Source organism: Monodelphis domestica, chromosome 2 (genome assembly GCF_027887165.1).
Source record: "Monodelphis domestica isolate mMonDom1 chromosome 2, mMonDom1.pri, whole genome shotgun sequence".
NCBI lineage: Eukaryota > Metazoa > Chordata > Mammalia > Didelphimorphia > Didelphidae > Monodelphis > Monodelphis domestica.
In genome coordinates this window covers 459,746,547-459,752,511 of record NC_077228.1, presented here as the reverse complement: position 1 = coordinate 459,752,511, position 5,965 = coordinate 459,746,547, and the positions used below count along the sequence as shown (strand labels likewise).

General features: G+C 36.9%; 1 long non-coding RNA gene across 1 annotated transcript; it reads right to left on the bottom strand.

Moving 5' to 3' along the window:
- Positions 1-3,355: 3,355 nt before the first annotated feature.
- On the bottom strand, positions 3,356-4,066 carry LOC130457495 (uncharacterized). The gene is made up of 2 exons (XR_008916738.1): positions 3,769-4,066; positions 3,356-3,623 (listed from the first exon to the last, which is right to left on the bottom strand). It is a non-coding gene; the product is annotated as an uncharacterized LOC130457495 (long non-coding RNA).
- Positions 4,067-5,965: the final 1,899 nt, after the last annotated feature.

Genomic DNA, 5,965 nt, shown 5'->3' with positions numbered 1-5,965 from the left:
AACCAAACAACCCCAAAGCCACTAAAAGCACTCGTGCATAGATCTATGACTCACTTTTTTTTGTTGACCTCCCATCAAGCATCAGGGTCTGGGCATCTTGCCCCTAAAGTTTGGTGCTTTGAAGTGAGAGTCATGCTAAAGCTGATATAACCAAAACGAGATGTATATTCATCAAGCAGCCTTTTCATTGGTGAAGGTAAGAGTGGCATTCCAGAGTCTCAACAATAGTTTATTTTGGCAGCAAGGTGCCATAGTGGTGGAGCATGGATCTTAGTATCAAGTTCAAATCTTGCCTCAGAAATTAAGCAGCTATTTGACTATGAGCAATTCCCTTAATGTCTCTTAGCCTTAATTTTTCATCTAAAAAATGGTAACAAAAATAGCACCTACATCACAGGGTTGTTGTGACGAATGAGATTTTATATATAGAAATGTTTTACATATACATATATATTTACAAACTTTAAGGTATTATATAACTTCTAGCTATCATCACCCTCATCATCAGAGTTATTGAAGGATCAGGAGTCCTTATCTCATATAATTTCTGGGGATGGGGATAAAATTTACATTTGTAGCAGTGACAAGAATTTCTTTAATGCAGAGAACTTTATTCTGCTTCTCAGTTGTTCAGTCAATAAGGTGTTAAAATTCTCTAGGTTTCAGGATCAGAGTTTTAGAACTATAGGGGATTTTAGACATCCTTGATCCCAACTTGCTCATTTTATAAATGAGGAAGCAGAAAGAAAAACAATCTGCAGGACAGCCAGGTGGCTCAATGGAGAGCCAGGTCTAGAGACTAGAGGACCTGGGTTCCAATGTGATTTTAGACACTTCATAGCTGTGTGACCCTGGGCAAGTCACTTAACCCCTATTGCCTAATCCTTACCACTCTTCTACCTTGGAACTAATATACAGTATTGATTCTAAGACAGAAGGTAAGGGTTTAAAAAGAAAAGAAACTTGTCCAGAGTCATAAAAGTAGTAAATGAAAGCCCAAAGCTTAGAAATCAGGTTCTCTGAATCCAAATGCAGTACTCTGCTCTTAGGGATCTCTAGACTTTTGGCTGTAAGAAATGAGTTCAAATCTTGGCCATCCCTTCTTAGCTGTGAGACCTTGGACAAGTTACTTCATTTCTCTGAGCTTCAGTTTCCTTATCTATAAAAAGGAGAAGGTAGGACTAGAGGCTCTAATATAACCCTAATATTCTGTGGGCTTACAGAGGTTGAGGAGGTGGCAAAGTTGAGAGGAGAGACATTGCCAGATTCTGGGAAGTACAGCAAGAGTGAAATGAGAAGGGAGAGGTTCACATACTCAAGAATTTCCAGGCATGAACCTGATGAGAATTCTGTGCTTTAGGAAGACAGATAATCATCTATGTCAGGAATTCCTTGTGGGAGTGAGTATTATTCTTCCAGGCATTTCTATTTATTTTAGTAACATCTAGGATGGTCTGATAATCTCATGGTTTGGAAAATCTGAGTCCCAACTGGAGTCCTCATCCCCACAGAAGGTTTTAATACCATCTGTGCTATCAAAGTGGTGAAATCGGTTGACTTTCTAGTGCTTATGTTGGCAAAGAACTTGGACAAATAAAGGATTAAAAAACCCTCTAATCTCTGCTCATTTTATCTTTTGATATATTAGTTCAAGATATGAGAAACTGAAAAGCTTTTTCTTTCCTGAAGCACACTTGGCTAAAAAGAAGTGATAAATCTGCCTCCAGAGTTATCTTTCTACTGTCTGACTGGTAGAAACATCCACCCTCCACTTAGAATGATCAATGCTGTGGTATATTACTCCTTGGATCCAGCTATTAGCCTTGGCCTAATTTGAGCTCCAAAGATTTCCTTTGAGAAAACAGACAATTTGGGGACACAAATAGTTTGGAAATTATTTGATAGTGATCAAGATTTATTGCACAAAATGGAGGTTTGAATTCAGATTATAATATGGAAAAATCATAGGCTAACACTAGATAGAATTTTATTTTTTAAATTACAAAAATAGATTTGCATGATAGCTTTTGGACATAAAAAATTTCTTTTTGGAGATAATGCCAGAAGTCCACAAATGGCTTACAATTTCTTTTCTTTCTAATAGTATGGCTAGGCACTTGTTTTGTTGACATCTTCCTCTAGGGAGAAAAAATGCTTATGTTATATTGTAAGCTCCCTAAAGGGAAATACTTGATTATCCCTCAGCATTTCTAACAGAATATTTGCCATCACAGGCACAAAATAAATGCTGGTTTGTTTGTGGAGTCATTATGCAAAATGAATAGTATAGACAATAAATATTCCAGGAGTTGAGAGAAGGGGTTAATTAAAAAATAGTTCGTAGCTCCTAACAAGAAGATGACATTCTAAATAAGCAGAATGAGACACATTTAAGACCAATTTGGGTATTTATTTTGCTTGATTTTGCATTTTTCTTATAAGAGTTTGTTTTTGCTTTTCTACTAAGGGAAAGAGAGTATATATTTGCTTATTTTACAAATAAAATTTTATATAAAATAAATTAGTTCCTATATTCCCCAACCACTAGTGCATCCCTCTATAATTATTTCCTATTTACTTTGCATGTACATGTGTGTTGACAATTTTGTGTTATGAAACCCCAAATTTACCTTTGTTCCATGGGAACTTGCCTCCAAAAAAAAATTCCTGACTGACCCTTGTCCCAGACTGAACAATAAACCATCAAGACTTCCTTGTTCACTCTAGATATAATCAAATTTAAGTATAGATTTTTTTTTGTCTCCTTAGTTTCTCTTATTATGTCTAGGCCTTTCCCAAGTATTCTAAACTCTGATTACATCCTCTTTCCTAAGCCAGCCCAGTCAGTTGTTTCTCCTTGGTCATACTCTCTACAGTTTAAATATAATCTCACTTTCTTTAGTTTGGTGGAAATTCCCACGATTGGTGTCTTTCCTGCAACAGTATTCCCAAAGTCCCAGAGTGGAGGTTCTTTGTGGTATATGGTGGCTCTCTATAGTGGCCATAAGAACTTTTTCTCCCTTGTCAGATTAAAGACGAATTCTTTAGAATTTAAAGAACTTTTAAAGAAGGTTCTAAAGAATCACTGCTTTGGTGGTTCTGTGGTTTTCCAGGCTGACAGTGTACACATGCACATATTTAAATACTCACAATAATGCTTAAATGCTATTTATAAATACTTATAAGTATATATGTTACCTCCCTTGATAGAATGTAAGTTTCTTCAGGATAGTGAATGTTTCATGATTGTTTTTATATTTCCACTCCTTAGAAAATAGTTTATACTTAATAAATGATTATTGGTTAATTGAATATATCATTTTTGGCATATTAATGCCATTTTGTGGCACAAATATAAAAGGGTAAAAATAATATTTAATTGGTAACTTTACTCAATTTTACTCAAAGAAATACAGTCCAGGATTACTTAACTCCAGCAAGGATGGCTCATGTTTAGCAGGATGATCTTGTTCCCAGGATTCAGCTGATGCTGGGCCTTGGCACTGGGGCCAAGACTGAACCCTTCTTTAATTGCCTGCCTGATTCAGTCATTGTGGGTCACCAGTCATTCTCACAGCTGTTTAGTGGCTTCTGACCCCTGATGTCCTTAGTGGGCTGGATGTCTGGGAGAGAGAAGAGATTGGGTAATAAAGGAGGAAGCTCTCTGTCTCTCTAGTTATATTATAAAGTATATTGGTATATGGGTATATTGAAGTCAAAAAGTGGGAAACTTGGAAAGGAAAATCACAAACATTCCTCTGGCCATACCTGAACTCTGGTCTTGGGAGTTGGATGCTTCAGTCTTGAAATGAACAGCGAGGCCATTTATTAGCTGAGATGGGCTGGAGGGAGACTTTAGAAATGAAGAGGAGGAATACTCAGAGAAATATGCAGAAGATAAGAAGCTGCCACCCACCAATCCTCAGTGATGGGCTCAAAAATATTATATAAAGAATATAATAATTATAATAGGATGGGGAAGGACATTTATGGCAAACAGTTTTGACCAAATTGGCAGTCTCTTGACGTGAATGATATAAGATAAAGCTAGAAAGGCTGAGTAGTATGATTGTGGATAATTTCGAATGCCAGACCAAGGAGATTAAATTGCGTTAAGTAGATAAGAGAGACCCACTGAAGAATATGAACAAAAGAATGATATGCTCCTATCTGTAACATAGTATCTTAGAGTAATAAGAGGAATCTTTAGGGGTTATCCAGTTCAAAAAACAGGACAACACCCACATCTTTCCAACTAGGTAGTAATCTACCCAATTTTAATTTAATTCAATTTAATAGACACCAATTAAGTACTTACTATGTATGTAGCCCTGTGCTAGGCACTTAAAGACATACTTCAAAATTTCAAGAATGAGTGTGAGTTTCTCCTTTTTCAGATTAAGGCCCTCTTAGGATTTTGTGCATAGTCCTTAAGAAGTGCCATGGCCAAAATTTTCTGTAGCCACCTGGTAATGAAGTTCTCTAAATTTAGTTTGGTTGGTGACATTCCATCACCTGCTCAGGTGTAGCAATCTTGACTGTGAAGACTTAGAATCTTAACATTTTAGAGATGGAAGGAGCCTTCCATACCACCTAAGAGGCAGTGAATCGTGGCTGAACCTGGAGTCAGGAAAACCTGACTCAGACTCTTATTAGTGGCAGCACCCTGGGCAAATCACTTAAAATCTCTCAGACACAGGTTCTTCATCTGCAAAATGAAGATAATAGCACCAGTATCTGTCTCCCGGTGTTGTCGAGAGGATCAGAGGAGACACGTGCTTTGCAAACCTTAAAAGTTCGGCATAAATACTAGTTGCTATTCTCACCTAGTCCAACTGCTTTGTTTTTTGGATGATGCCTAGAAAGGTGCGGTAACATGCTTAAGGGCACTGAACTAGTTGTTGGAAAAGCCAAAACTACATGTCAGATGTTCTGACTCCCCTTCCATTACACAGTGTTGTCAATTGTGATAGAACCAAAGTCTTTTATGCTGCAATGAAAGTCAAACTCTCATTTGTTCAACCCTTGCTGGAGATGGAAAACCTTTGGTCATCATTCTTCATGATAAGTTCTCAAATGCTTGAGAATATTTCCCTTAATTTATTTGATCTTGAGACAATCATTATGATGGACAAAGCCATCATCTTCTCCATGGTCTGGAATTGAAAATTGCCTTTTATGGAGGGAGGGTTTGGTTTTGTTTCACTGAACTTCTCCGTCAATGACTTTTCTTAGTCAGGGCAACAATGAAGCAACAAAATCCTGAGGACAGATTCAGCGGACCTCGTATATCGAATGACTTCACACTGGATAATACTATTGAGAAAACTCCACATAAACAGAGTTTAGCCTTCTCTCAGCATGTCATTTCTCAATTTGTCCATTCCTTAGGGAATTTCCAGTCAAGGGATACTCCAATAAAAAAAAAACCAACCACTTAAAATGTGTTACTTTGGAATAATCCAAACAATTTATGAAGTTTGCCTCATATTGCTTTGTAACCTCTTTTTAAAGTTTATAGGGAGGGACAGCTGGGTAGCTCAGTGGATTAAGAGTCAGGCCCAGAGATGGGAAGTCCTGGGTTCAAATGTGCCCTCAGATACTTCCCAGCTGTGTGACCCTGGGCAACTCACTTAACCCCCATTGCCTAGCTCTTACTGCTCTTTTGCCTTGGAATCAATACATAGTAAGTATTCATTCCAAGACAGAAGGTAAGGGTTTAAAAATAAATAAATAAATGAATGAATGAATGAATGAATGAATGAATGAATAAATAAATAAACAAAATAAATAAATAAATAAACGAATGAATAAATAAATGAATGAATGAATGAATGAATGAATAAATAAATAAATAAATAAATAGTTTATAGGGCCAGTATCTTTTATTTTCCCTGTCACATCAGCAGGGCTGGGAAGTATAGATAGTGGGATATTGAGCATAAAAGCTCCTTGAGGCCAAAGA